General features: G+C 41.4%; 1 protein-coding gene across 1 annotated transcript in view; it reads left to right on the forward strand.

The window, feature by feature from the left end:
• The window catches only part of TMEM167A (transmembrane protein 167A), a 257207-nt gene that overhangs the window by 547 nt on the left and 240753 nt on the right, over positions 1 to 15907 (forward strand). The gene's annotated exons all lie outside the window — the stretch shown is intronic.

The following is a 15907-nucleotide window of genomic DNA, read 5'->3' on the forward strand; positions in this document are numbered from 1 at the left end:
TCTCAGAATTACCTTACATTTTCCTCACCCATCTCCATATTATTAGCTGTTTCCTGCTGGGAAAGGGGATGAGGAGCTACATGTGTTGCAGGTGGAAGAGAAACAAAATGACACAAGGCTACCATTTTAAATGGCTGTGCTGTGTGCTTGCAACCTCAGAATTCTGATGTTTTAGAGGTAAATCTTGCTGTTGTATTCTTCTTTTTTAATGCAAGGCTTACAAAAGTTAGGTTCCAAGCTCTAGGTTTATGGCACAGATAGGAAAAGTGGAACCTGCTGACCACATGTGACACCAATACCTTTTTTGCCCTGACCACACTCCCTAAAACACTACAAGAGCCCTCAGAGGCCCTGAAACAAGCATGGTTCCCAGTCTCTTATCTCTTTAAACTGAGAGTTCTTTGCTGTTTGTCAGCTAAGCTGTATCTGTATCTGGGCTCTCCCCTAACAAACAATAGTATATAGTCCAAACAGGTAGATTTAGCATAAACCTAAGCACTTTTAAATACTGTACTTTCAGAATGAGCAGGCAACCTAATTATCTTTTAGGCTTTTTTTAATTAAAATGGACAAATATATCATCATACATGTGCGCACACTACTCCCTTTAAGGAGGAACACAGACTACTGATTGTCCTCACATAACTTATATATTGACTTTACATTTCATGTTTAAGACATCACCCATCTTACATCTTGTTAGTGTCTTAGCACACATCACTATGAGGAGGCCATACATCTAACATCTATTAAATACTATCTAATAGTATAGTATAGTATTAAATATTATCAATGAAACAGAGACCTCTGTTTCATTGATAATAATACTCTTCCACTGGCATTTATTTATCCAACTGAAACATACGATACATATTCACTATAGCCTGAAAATATTGAGAGCAGGGGTACTTTCTCCCTCTCTCTTACCAGCATGTTATGAGTATTTATTGGCTAGGAATAGAGGCAGCAGCATAGCAGCTGCCATAAGAAGCAAGGCCTGACTTGTGGGAGAAAATGTACCTTTTGTACTATCTCTAGCATCTGTCTGTCCAGTCAGCGACAATTACAACTAATCCCTGTTAGTGTCAACAAAGAGTCTCCCCTCTTCTGGGAAAATACATGTCAGTGGCCATCTACAGAAGACCACTAAATGATCAATCTCTGGTCATCCCTATGCTGTCTGCCAATAATTGGTTGCATCAGCCTGACTGCAAATCATTGCATCAGCCTGATTATTCCTTACACAGATATTTGGCTTTTTTACACTAGATGCAGACTTATTTTCTTAATAGTCTATCTTCAAGGATTTTGCAAAACATGTACCAAAACAGTGTTCAACCTGTAACATCCCCAAAATTCAGACTGCTCAAAAAAACAAAACAAAACAAAACCTGCTCCAAAATGTGGCAGTTTATGTAGTCCCCCCCCCCCCCGGACTGCCAGAAATCCTTCAACCTTTCAAAACTAGGAGAGCCAATTTTCAGCCAAAAATGAAACCAAAGGTGACATGACATCACTTTCAGTTCTCTGGAGTCACACTATGCAGCCCACTGGAGATGTAACGCCAAAGTTGGTCCCTGTCTCTAGCACAGTTGCTCACCATTGTTTTATGATAAATGTAGTCTATAGTAATCCTTTGGCTGTGAAATATTATCTAAATCAGTGGTCCCCAAAATGTACCCTTTAAGGAATTTTGGACTTCAGCTCCCAGAATCCCAGACTATTGGCCAACATGGTTGAGGCTTCTGGGAGTTGCAATCCAAAATCTCTTAAAGGGCACAGTTTGGGGACCATTGATCTAAATAGAAGTGATCTGGCATGCATGCTCCATCTTTTTGGTACCAGGGTAGAATCATAGAATTATAGAGTTGGAAGAGACGACAAGGGCCATCCAGTTCAACCCCCTGCCATGCAGGAAATCATAATCAAGGCATCCCTGACAGATGGCCATCCAGCCTCTGTTTAAAAATCTCAAAAGAAGGAGACTCCACCACCCTCTGAGGGAATGTGCTCCACTCTTGAACAGCTCTTACTGTCAGGAGGTTCCTCCTGGACACGCTGCAGAGTGTATTTGATCCTGCTCTTAGTTTTCTGTATCAATGTTATATTTTATGCTCATTAGTGCTATCTTTATTCATTTTATATTGTGAATTTTTTTCCATTATGTTAAAATTATGTTTTAAATTATACTGTACAAAGACTTAAGAAATTTATTTTATGAGGTGTTCAATATATTAAATAAATAAAACTACTGATGCTAACAAAAGCAATTTCCCTTCTGTTCCAACACAAGACATTTCTCATACTAAGTCAAACCACCTAGCTCAGAATCATCTGCATTATATTGTCTGCTAGTGCTTCTCCAGGGATCTTTCAATCTTGGTCAGTATTCAGTAGTGGCTGATGCACTGCCCAGAGCATTCAACAAAAAAGAGGCAAATGGAGAGACTAGCTTTGACACAATTAAAGTTGATCTACAGTTACAAAATTTGCCAGTGTTTACAAGAACATGGACTGAACTGAGAGAGGGCTCAGGCCATGATGACAGCTTCCAGTTGGTTATAAGGGTCATCACTGTAATCTGGTTAGCACCAAGAACACCTAGCCCACATTGTCATCATGTGATTGATGAAGTAGCACAGATTATTAGATACGAGGTAGCTAGTTACCTTGAAATAGTTCCTTTTCCATTTTCAATTAAATAGTTACTTTTACTTTTCAATAGGTTATTGCAAATATTATTCTGAAAATACTTAACTTCAGAATTACATTTTTAAAAGTAAATAATTGTTTTAAATCTATTTTGTAAAGATATAAAAGAAACAATAGAATTTCTGGAGTACAGACTGAACTATTTGCACTAACACACGTGATGTGCATGATTTAATAAAATAACTTTACTTTCCCTAAAAAAAGAAAAAGAAATAGTTACTTTTCAAAATATAATAAATCCATTGGTCTATATTTTCCAGGCATGGCATACTGCATTCTCAGAACTGATAATGTCCTTCAATTAAAATTATTTATAATTTAAGATGCTATCTATGCAATATGATTTAAAGTAACATCTGGAAAATCCCTAGTCAAGGGTGCTAGCAGAAAACCAGAGGAAAATTGTCAAATGGTTGCTGAAAAAAAAAGCCTAGGATTCAAAAACAAATCTGTTCTTTGGCACTGCTCAGTTGCAGGGCAGTATTACCAGAAATCAGAGACTGCTTTATAGAGCTACTGTTTCATAGCAAACTCAGAATCAAATTATCATGGATGAAACAGGACACAGAAATTCATCACTGTATTCATCAATGTTGGTATCGCAATGAAAACTGAAACAACATTAACAACAGCAATGACTACAGCAACAAGACATTATATAACAGGATCATGAACAGTGATCCCTTTACAACCCCAGTATGAGGTGTGAGTGTACAATGGTAACAAGCGGGATCAAATTACTATTGTCCATAAAGAAGTAATGGGCAAATGTGAAGGTGCCACCTTAATGGGCAACTGTTAAGGTGCAACAGACATCTCATTTAGGTCCCTAAAGGAGAAGGAAAAGAGAATCACATAGGAGAAACAGAGTAGAGAAAGGAAAATTATTCAGGCAAACAATTCACAATTCACATAAACAGATAATTGAAGCAACTTTGAAAATTAATCTGTCCTGCTGAATATAAAAGACCTCTCTGAGAGAATTACAAACACTGTTAGTTTCTGAGACTATGTAAAATAACACCTTGAGAAAGGGATTGGTAAGGGTAGTGTGACTGTCCTTTAAGAATTTTTATAGGACCTTCAACAAAACAATCCACTGGATAACTCATCACACGATACCAAATATTGGGTATAATGGATGATAACTGCTGCAGTCCTGATAAGACAATCCTGTATGCTAAAATAAAATGGCAATATACCGGTTTTGGAGCAGCCACCACCATACTTCTTCTATTTGTGTGATTGGGGCTGCCACCAGCATGGCACTCCCTTCCCATCCTCCTCCTTAACCCTGCCCTCCATCCCTTATGTCTTACCCAGCATGCCTTTATAGTTTTTTAATTTATTTTTTCAATTTTAAATGAAATTATAGAGCTCTGCAGCCCCAAGTTAATTTTTTTTATTTTATTACAAAACAAATAACATTTACCTAAATCACATAACATAAAACATATAACATATATAACATATAACACAAGTATCTTATCAAAATACACAGTCATCCCTAATCCACCATCCCTCCCTCCCTCCCTCCCCTAACCCAACATAAATACCTTTGGCGGGTTATAGACGGGCAGGGGAAGACGTCTTGGAGGTGTATTCTGCTGAATACAGAGCCTCCAGACCGCCCGCCCCGGGGGCGTGGCTCAGGTGTATGGGGCTTCCACATGGGGGGCAATGAAGACGCCTCACCTGGGGCCGTTTCTGACCCGCAATTTCCATACCGCCACCTTGCAGGACGCTGCAAAGAGAGAGGTAGCTTCCGCACGGGCGGCCAAAAACGGGGCTTTTTTTTTCTTTTGCTGGCTGGCGGTTGCGCAGCTGCACAGCTGCGGCGCTCAGCACCGGCGGCAGAAAGCATATGTGCACATTTAAAGCACCCAAGCCCCTTTAAACTTTTTCCCCCGCCCTGGCCAAGAACAAAGGTGGTCTCCTGCCAGTTGGTGATCAGCTGGTGTTGGCATCCTTGTCCGCTTGCATGTTGCCAGTGTCACCAGCATCATAGATGCCTCCTTTCCTTTGGTCCCTGCGCTCTTGCTGAATCTGCCATGCACATCCACAGCTGTCGCCGCTACCACCGCTGTCCCCCTGCCATCCCCCATCACCTGCCTTGTACATATGTAAATATTTAAAGTTTTAGCATTTTTTTATTGTTAGGTGAAAATGGCACAGGAATGTGTGTAGGGGTTCACTTTAAATTCCAAACTTTCCACGATTCTAGCAGCGCATGCGTACATGCAGCTCTAGGGTTAGGGTTAGGGTTACGAGTCTTAAAATGCGCTGCAGCTGTGTGCAGCTTCCACACCTGCATGGCAGCTGACATTGCAATTAAAGCCTGACTGCAAACTGCGCATGTTCCAGGACCCCGACTCATTATGCGACGCAGCAGACACGGAGCTTTTAAATGGGCAACTTAAAGTAGCGGCGTAGCAATTCTGGCGTACCGGTGCAGCAGCTTACAGACGGAGATGCGCAGCTGCGCACTATATAGAAAAGAAGCGGGAAAAAGCAGCACCTTTTTAATGCCGCTTCTTCTCGCTTGGGGCGTGCAGGCGGCGCGTTCATGACGGCATTCAGGTAAGGGCCGTCTGAAGGCTCTACCTTCATGACGTCATGAACACACCCCTTTTTGCCCGTCTGTAACCCGCCTTTCACTCTCCCCGCTTCATTCTTCCTAAGACCTTGACAGACATTGATAAGACTTCCTTGGTCTAAACCCTTACCGTTTCATTGTATTTTCTAACTGCTTATCTGTGTATATCTGTTTACAGATATTTACTTTAAATTTTTTCTATGACTTCACCCGTTACCCTTCTTACTATCTTCTTCTAATTTTTTACAGTGTAAAGTTCTTTCGCTAGTCAATTCCTTCTAATCTAAGCTTACTTACTTACATTCGTAAGTACCTTGTTAGATTTTATCTTGTATGTTTGGCCATTTCTCCTTTATATAAATGTACATTTTTGTCAGCGCAACTGCTGGGGTCCAACAACCACTGTCAGCAACTCAAACAAGTCCTGGGGTTAAATCAGACCTTTGTAGCAGAGCTAGCAATTTAGAAGCTGAAGCGTGGGTCCAAAAGCAATTGAGATAACAGCAACTGGATGTCTTTCAGGAACTGAAGCAATGCAGGAACCTCCAGGGACACTCAGCAAAGCGATGCAAGACTTCTACTGATAAACCACCAGAGAAGCAAAGTCTCCCGAAGTGCTATTTATTCACAGTGCTATAATACAAATACAGATCTCTAAAACTCCAAACCATACCAAACCAACTCCTACTACAAACCCACAAGCTATCACTTGCAACCCCTGGGTTTATATAGACTCCAGACCATGTGGTCTCCTAAACCCAGTGAGTTCCTGTGTGTAACCATGACAAGTGTCCCCTGTGCAATCCAGCCAGGTGGTTTCATCATCCATGGCTACGTGCACCTAGACACTAAAGGGTCCTTGAGCCAATGAGCATCAGCTGTGCTGATCAACCTTGTCCTTCTGCTGAAATGCTCATAGTCAAACACCCACACATCAAACATTTCCCTGTGTGCTGTGTTTTAACCCTTCAAATCCCTGACAATTTTTTCCCAGTTCTTCTTATGCTGCTTTTTCTTCTCCTCTCTTTCTGAAATCATTTTTGTATTTTCTCTTAATCTTTCAGAAATTATATCTATTTCCATCAATTCCATCAATTTGATAATCCACTCCTCTATCTCAATATCTTTCTTTAATTTCCAATATTTCGCGTACTATTTAAATGATGCATGCATCCTAAGAATCCGGAAGCTGCACCAAAAGCTGCACTCCGGTGCTTAGGAATGGAGTGTGGCTTTGGTGCGACCTCCAGACTCTTAGGACCCACGCATCATTTAAATAGCATATCTCCAAAGAGACCCAAAGCAGCTTTATTTTGGCAGTCTGTAACAGGCCTTACTCTCTCTAAAATAGGCAGACCAATGCCATTCCTTCTGATTTAAGTAATGATTCAATCTTGTGTGTGCTGTGTGCTTACAAGTCATTTCCAAGTTATAGCAGTTTCTAAAGGTGGAGCTAACATGGAGTTGTCCTGCCAAGATTTGTTCAGAGGAGGTTTGCCATTACCTGCCCCTGAGGCTGAAAGCGTGTGACTTGCCCAGTGGGTTTCATCGCCAAACGGGAATTGAACCATGGTCTCCAGAGTCATAGGCTCAAACCACTACGCCATGCTGATCCGAAGTATTTTATCTGAACAGAACCTCAGCAATAAAATTGTATAAGAGGCCTGAACAGAGCTTAGATACTTTTTGGACCACCAGCCATACCTCCTTGTGGAATCTGGGAATTGTACTCCAAATGTCAATTGTACTCTGCACCTGGATTTTGGGAATTGTGATCCAAAAAAGTCAACTTTGGGACAAGATAGACCACCCCCTCAAATGCAGATTGGGGCCATGGCAATCACACAGCCTGGCCCTAATCCACCTTTTGGCCGACCAAAACTGGAGTAGCAAAGAGCCACTCCTTTTAGGGCTAGCAAAGAGCCACCTTTTCCGCCCCACCATGGCCAGAAACGCTCCACTTTAAGCACTTTAAGGCACTCCAGCAGCATGTGGAATTTCCAGAGCTCCTGGAAAGAAGCCCCCGTGTAAATGGCCAGACAGCTTCCTGGAGGCTTCCAGTCATCATGGGGGTATATGTCATCTGTAAGCCATGCTCCCAAAATGGCTAGAAGCCAGCTTTTTATGCCGGTCTGTTCTGGCCCTTTGCCAAGTTCTGTGTGTAACTGACAATTGCCTTCACTACAAGTAAAAGAGGATGTAGGGAATAAGAAGGCAGTAGCAACATTTTTGTCTTTTGATCATTCACTGAGTACTTTAAATTATAGTTGTCACATTACCAATGTCAAGATGAGTTTTCAACTTTCTGTTAATGATTTATGATTCTGAAGGTTCTTGCCCCACAGATTGTATGAAATGTGGTCATAAGCAGCTCCTTCCAGTTCAACTAGACTTCTGCCCTAGCATGTTCTTAGGATTTCAGTCCTGGTGTCTAAGTAGCTATAGTGGTCTGACATTTTGTTTGCTTTGGGGGAACTGAAAGATCCTGTTACAGTGGTACCCCGGGATACGAATTGATCGCGTTATGAAATTTCCGGGATACGAAAAAGTTCCATTGGAAAAAACTGTTCCGGGATACGAAGGTTTTTTCGGGTTACGAATTTTTTTTCGGCGTGAAATTCAAACGCGCGGCTTGCCAGGGCTAACGGAAAGCCCTTTTCGGCTTGCGAAATGCATCGGGTTACAAATGCCGCGGCGGAACGAATTAATTTTGTAACCCGAGGGAGCACTGTATAGGCATCATAGACCAATGGTAATGGACCAGAGGCAGACAAAGTGCATCCCTCCAGATGTTGTTGGACTGCAACTCAAATCAGCCAATGATGATAAAAGCTGGACAGCTCAGCAATATCTGAAGGTCTGCAGAGGCCACCACTGGAGTAGATCCTAAGGAAACACTTTGTGATCCAATCAGCTAATAGGTTATACTGGAAATTAACGCAACCACTATGCCATACATTTGTCTTCACTACTGTATCATTATCACTCATCTGTAGTCTTTTTAGAGAATCTAATGAACCGTTAATTGCTTAACACTGATTATCTTCATTATACATCATACAGCTTAAATATTCCAACCTCCATTTAATTAACTTTGCCAGTTTCACAATGTTACTGCCAGTTGATTAATTGCTCTGTTGCTCACAGTTGGTTAATTTGAGCTATATTCAATAAATCATTGTCTCTTGATGAACTCATTATCACTTGGACTGTTCTCTGTACTGAATGCCAGTACTGAAAATGATGAATCCCAAAGAATACATTGGCCCTTCCTTTCTTCTTTTCACACTCAATAGTATTTCCCAGAGTTTAGGAGTGATACTTTTCTAATAATAATAATAATAATAATAATAATAATAATAATAATAATAGGATTTATTTATATACCGTCCAATCACTGGGAATCCGAGCGGTTTACAACAGAGGGGATAATAGACGGTTCCCTGCCCGCAGGCTTACAATTTAAAAGACACGACACAAAAGGAGAAAGGAATGGTGAGGGGGGAGGGGATCAGGTCCAGCAGTTCTTCTCTCCCTCTGAGGCCTGGACCAAGGCAGATGGACCGGAGGGAGGGCTTGTCTTCTTCCAGGAAGGCTTGGTGGAGCTAGCCTGCCTCTCTCTCCCTCAAGATGGTGGATGAAGGGAGGGCAAATACAATGATCCTCCAGCCAGTATGTCCACTAGCTATGACAGCTGGGACATCCTTCTACTTGGGGGCAGTCAAAAAAAGTAGTTCTCCCAAGATCTGGTATTTTCTTATTATAGAAGGCTCATAAAAATTTGAAAGCCAACTACAACCTACCAACCATGTACAGCAGCCCATCAAGAGCTCAAATCTGTCTCTTGGCTTTGGTGCTTGAATAAACATGAACAAGGAAGGGAGTGGTCTAGTTCTGGCAGGTCACGATAGACGTTTAGTTTGTGTTCAACTTCCGGCTATGTCAGCATAGCCAGGTGCAAAATGCTGACATTAGCCACTGAGACCCTTGATGTCAGCAGAGCATGTAATTATTTCATCTCTGTGGGCATGAGGATAGTCTGAAAGCAGGTTTAAAACATATCCAATCTTTGGGCAGTTGTGCATACTTCTGTAGGTGCAATCAATGTAAGATATGCAAATCTCATCTAAGTTACAAATGTACAGACAAGTGTGTGTAATTGTTTGTGTGGTCACACTACTGGAGACTTCATGGGCACTCTGTGATGGTGTACTGGTTCACACTTTCTGAGGTACTGTACATTGTACCTTCTTCCCCCTCCTGCAATTGCTTCCTGCATTTGACAACATATAGACACAGTATCACCATCAAATATGAACAGAAGTGCCTTAGCAAATCTGGATGCTCTCCATTCCTTTTTGGCAAAACTTAAAAATTCTAATGTTTCTTAATTTATTGTCCCCCCCCCCCCCCCAGATATATGCAATGTAAAATTTATGCTGCTAAACAGGATGGCCAAATGTTGACATGCAGCTTGTGAAACTTAGGAGGGAACATTAGAAGTTGTTACGCAGGACCATTGATCCATTTTACTCTGTAATATCTATAATAACTGGCAGCAACTCCACAAGCGTTCAATAAGATGTCTTTTCCAGTATTTCCTGGCTCCAACCCAATTACCATAATGTAAGCAGAAATATAATACACCTCACCCAGAGCTTGAAAGGTTTATCTTTTTTGGACTCTAGAAGTCCACAAAAGCAACATTTCCAAATTGATCTCACCAGAATGGGGAAGACTGTTACCAGGTGACATGTACACCTGTTAAACCTGATGTCCAAGTAGTAACTGTTGATGGGCAACTTAAAAGCCTCTGCTTATAGTCCTTATGGTTCTTCATCCAGACTAGACTGGGCAAGTCTTTAAACAGAAAGCACCTTCAAACCAAGGGCTGCCCTTTCACAGCCCTTGAAATAAATGACCCTCTTCTGTATTTACCATGTCCATGCTATATTGTACTTTGTGGTAAACAGCAGTTTTTTCTCTGGATGTTATCTCCCCCCCCCCCCCAATTCCAAAACATCACTGGATTTAATTCTTTGCTAAGAACTGATTTTAAAGCTGTTGAAATGGTTCTTTCCTTGTTTGGTTCTAAACTGTGTTGGATATGTGAGTCTTTGGGTTTATTTATGTTAAAGAAATGAACTTTTATTTATGTCTTAATGTATTATATTGTATGTGGTGGCTCAAGTGGTTAACACACTGACTCAGTTGATTGCAAGATCGTCAGGTTGGCAGTTCGCAGCCTGGGTGACGCATGATGGGGTGAGCTCCCATCACTAGTCCCAGCTTCTGCCAGCCTAGCATTTCAAAAGCATGCAAATGCAAGTAGATAAATAGGTACCACTCCACTGGGAAGGTAAACAGCATTCTGTGTAATCATGCTGGCCACATGATCACAGACTGGCTCTTCAGCTTAGTAACAGAGATGAGCCCTGCTCACTATGGTCGGACACGACTTGACAATCCTGTCAATGGGAAATACCTTTTACCTTTTTACTATATTGTACTCAATCTGGAGGCTTTACTCAGCACGTGGAACAAATCAGAGAAATTATTTAATAAATATACCCTTTCTAGGCTAATATCATCTGGATTTGTCAAATACGAAGGGCTGCTATATGAAGGTAAACTGTTTTAACACCCAGCTCCCTTCCTCTGTCATTCACAATCCACAGTTCTTATCAGCTAAGATAGGAAGGATCAGTTAATGGCCATACCAGCTGGAATAAATTAGCCCCAGGGGGATTTCCCACTGTTTGCATATCTTATTAGACTCTGACAGTGTATGCATTTTAGAGCCATTAAACCTGATTGGCTCTATCACCTGCTATGGACCTTCAAACACACTTGTATATAATCCACACTTGGATGCCTTAGTAGATGCCTGTTTATGCAATGGACTCCAAAATCCCTGGAGGAAAGCAAGTTCTCCTTGGTTTTGATAAAGCCGTTTGTTTCTTTCTGAAAGCCAGTGATGGAAGAATTGTAATATTTATGCTATATCCAGCCAGTGACAACTGAATATTCATAGCATACACAAACAAACAAAAAATGCAATTTGCATTGCACACCTTCACATAAAAGATATATTTACCTATGGAAATAGGTTAGTATGGATTAGTAGGAAGAGGACACTAGCTGTTAACATATTAGGGTGTTTCCTATTCCACATTTCCTCCAATAACCTCAAAGGCATGTAACTGGCTGTCCTCCCCCCCCCCCCCCCACTTATTCTCACAACAACACTGTGAGGTAAGCCATGAGCATATCATCCAGTGAATTTCATGGTTTGTGGTAGAACCTGGATCTGTGAAGACTCATTCTAGCACTCTAAACAGCACACCACACTGAGTATGCTGAACTCTGTGTTGAATACCAAACTTCACTGGTGTATATCACAGGTATGCACTGATAATATTTAAGCTCTTCAGCAGCAGTTCCTCATCTCCTTTTCTGCATCTGGAAACTTCTTCTGTACTGGGGTGGGCTAAATGCAGTCAATAAGACTCAGATAGGGTGCAACAATTAACCCCTCCATGCTTCTCCTCCCCAGTAGGCATGGCATGGCATCTTTTAAATATACCCCAGGGTCCCCCTGCAATCTTTAACCTTTTTAAAAAATATATATCCTTTTTTTCAAAACCAGAAGCTGATTTCTGGCCATTTCCAGTGGTCCCCCCCCCCACACACACAAAATATGGAATCTTTGCAAATGCATACACCTCTGGAGACTCCCAAATGCAAAGAACACCCTCTTCCCTGCTGCTTGCTGCCTTTCTCAACCTAGTGTCCCAGTTGTGTAGGTCTACAGATTCCAATCATCACCAGCCTACATGAGAATATTCCCCAATACATGAGAATATTCCCCTACTGTAATGACTCCTGCAGTCATTATAGTAGTGTCTAATTATTCTGTCACTGTGAGAACCTCAAAGTGACTTTAGGGAAGGTGATCAGGAAACCAAATCTTATAAAGAATATCTTAGGGAACTGGGTATGGGTAGGTTTGGTATGGAGAAGAGAAGATTGAGATTGAGTGACAAGAACACCATTTTAAAATAACTGAAGATAAGTAAAAAGAAGCAAACTTGTTTTCTGTTGCTCCTGTGACTAGGACACACAACAATTGATTTAAATTGCAAGAAAAGAGATTCCACTTAAAGTTTAACAAGAATTCCCTAAGGCTAAGAACCATTCAAAAGTGGAATAGACTGGCTTGGGAGGTGATGGGCTCTCCTTTATTGGATGTCTTTAAACAAAGGTTGAATGACCATCTCCCAGGAGTGCATTAGTTGTTTATTTTTGTATGGCAGGTTGTTAGACTAGATGGCACTTGCAATCCTTTCCAACTCTCTGATTCTGTGAGCTGTGGCTCTCCAAATGTTATTGGATTTCTCTTCCACAGCCTTCACCATCAGCCATCCTGGCTAGGTGTGATGGGAGTTGCAGACCACCTGGAGAGCCACACATTGCCCACCCCTACCCTAACAGTTAAATTATTGCTGCCCATCCATCACTGACACTGAGTTGACACAAAGAAATTGCAAATTCTCTCTGAGTTACTGGCCTGACATTTCTTTCAGCAAGAATTGCTGAAAAGATTACCTGGGTCAATGCATCACTCTCGACCCTGCTCCCCTGGTCATATTTGCTCTTGCACTCTGGCCCATTTCAGAGAGTTTATTTGCCTCCTGTGATGTTTGCAGACTAAGACTTTGAAGGCATAATGATAAATCAGTTCTAATGATGGAATCTAATCTATTTACAAAATCACTAGCTGCATGGGAAAAATCAGAAGGGGAGAGGCAGGTCAGGAAAAAAATATGGTAGAAATCCTATGCCTCTGAAGGAAATTCATGGGGCATTATGAGTCCAAGCATGACCACCCAAACCCCAACAGGCAAAAATTACACCTACACATCTGCTTGATACTAGCTGGGCATAAACTATCAAATGCTAACTTTGAATGATCTCTTGATAGTTGATGCTATCATAAAACTAGACACAATCCTGCTCTAGGAGACATAGCTACAAAAAAAGCTATGATAGACCTCTCCCAAGTTCCTTATTTTCACAGCAGCAGTCCTCTAAACCCAGCCATTTCCTTGTCAGTGGAGAACACCAAACAAACAAACACCTTTTCCTATAAGGACACACAGCAACAGGCATCTGCAGGGAACTTCAGAGGCCCCTGTAGATGATGCTATTGCTCTGTTATAGGAACATATAGGAAGATGCTTTTCTGCTGCTCTCTGCACGCTCCATCAATTGGGAGACAGTCAGGCTTGGGGATCTGCAGCCGGAAAAGGGGGGATTGGGGAGATTTTGGTCACATGTACTTGGTAGAAAATTCCAACCTCCACACTGATGAGAAAAGTGAATTGCAATGGCATATGTTCTATTTATGCCATTGTATGCAAATAGATCTTGGAGCACCTTTGAAACTAACTGTGCAAAAGAAGTTGTAGCATAAACTTTCATAGACTTGGTCTCCTTCCTCAGATGCAAGATGCCATTGTAGTTCACCAACAGGATGCCAGCCATTGTTTGGGTATCCAGGAAGCACCAAAAATACTTGACAGGGATACCAGCACACAAGCCAAGGCATAATCCTTTAGAATCCTGTATTTAAGAAGCTACAGCTTAAGGGTTTAGTGTATGAGTGCCCACAATGGAAAGGAATCCTAAGAATATCATGAAGAAAGGAAGTGAGGATGCCATGGGATGTGTCTTAGTGTGTTTGATTGCAGTGTCTGTGTCTCCAGTGTAGACAAGAATGGGTGGCGAGGAATGGCAGCTAGGATTTCATTTTCATAGAGTGAGAAGATCCTGATGTTCTTGCCCTATGTGAGCAACATGTTAAAATTTGATTGGCAATAAAATTTTATTGCTGGTTACCTACTCCTGTGCTTTGCTCTAGACCAATGGCTCTTGAATTTATTTTATTTTATTTTATTTTCCTGTCTATGCCACCTTTCTCTGTGAAAAGGGACCAAAGGTGGCTCACAAGTTAAAACATTAGTAAAACATCACAATAAAAAATTAAAAACAATTAAAAGCTTCTAGTTAAAATAGTATAAAATATAAAAACATACAAAAGTTAAAAAGCATAAATAAAATCACACACCCTATATTTAAAAAATTCCACCCTGTCCTGATTATATGTTTAAAACCCTGCTTCAATGAAAATGTTTTTGCTGCCAGTGAAATGCAAGGGGAGAGGGGGCCAACCTAGCCTTCCACAGAAGGGAGTTCTAAAGGGTGGGAGCAGCCATCGAGACTAGAGGACTCCCTCTCGTGTCCTCAGCAAGAGAGCCTGGGATGGTGGTAGGACCAAGAGAAAGCCTTCCCTTGATGATCTTTAAAAGCCAACAAGTTCATATAGGGAGATATTGCCTTTCAAATATTCTGGACCTAAGCTGTGTAGGGCTTTAAGGGCCAGTACTTTGAATTGTGCCCAGAAATGAACCAATAGCCAGTGATGCTGTTTCAACAAGGGAGTTATACGTTCCCTATAATTGGCCCCATTCAGCATTGTAGCTGCAGCATTTTGGACTTCGTGAAGTTTCCGAACTGTTTCCGAAGGTAGCCCCACAAACAGTGTGTTGAACTTTGACTTTCCACATGTTTTGGACTTGTCTCCCAGAATTCCTATTAATTGGCTGTGCTGGCTGAGACTTCTGGGAGTTGGGCCAAAACATCTGGAGGACCACAGCTCAAGACTGGTACACTGTTTCCCAACCATTCACTGTAAAGAAGCCCCAAAAAGAGCTTCTGTGTTGGTCTTGCCATCCACTGTAACTGCTTGTAACATTGGAACCCCTTTTATCCACTAAACAGTGATACCTTTATATGACCATCCAAAATGCACAAAATACACGATGTAAGCTTTTGAAGCTCCACTGGCTTCTTCATCAGGCAAAGGTGTTAAAAATCATACAGAAGCAATGTTTTTTTAAAATGACAATATTAGTCACAAGCCTGCATTTTGTCAAAGTGTTGTTGGTGTGTTGTTCTATGTTGAGATAGTATGGAGGGGTATCTGTGCAGGCAGGTTCCTCCTCCTCCTGGCCATTTGGCACTGGGAACAAAATATTCCAAAGTCCAGGAGATAAAATTTGAATCCATTAGCAATACAAAACATACTTCCTGTGAGATCCAAGATGTCTAATCCTTTGTATGTTCACAGCCCCCTTTGTTAACTGCTAAAATATGCAGCAGCTATGCTTAATAGGTGGTTGTCTACATAGCTTTAAAAAGAAGACTAGACAAACTTAGCATGGAAAAAATCTGTCCATGGATATTAGTCATACTAGTTAGAGGAAACCTCCAGGCTCAGTGGTAATATACCTCTATGTACCAGGCAGTGGGAATAAGGAACTGCAAGAGGCTCTTACCATTACTGTCTGCATTGTATCTCAAGTTGGTAGACATATCTGAATAACTACTGTGGAAAACAGGATGCTGGGCCCAAACTGGCCCCTGGTCTGAGTCAGCAGAGATCTTCTTATGTTCTTACCTAACACATACTTTGTCTGCCCCAAGCTTGTGAAATAGGTTGCTGGCTGTCTCCCACAGAAATCTCAAGGACTGTGA

Source organism: Sceloporus undulatus, chromosome 2, assembly GCF_019175285.1.
Source record: "Sceloporus undulatus isolate JIND9_A2432 ecotype Alabama chromosome 2, SceUnd_v1.1, whole genome shotgun sequence".
In the NCBI taxonomy this organism is placed as follows: Eukaryota; Metazoa; Chordata; class Lepidosauria; order Squamata; family Phrynosomatidae; genus Sceloporus; species Sceloporus undulatus.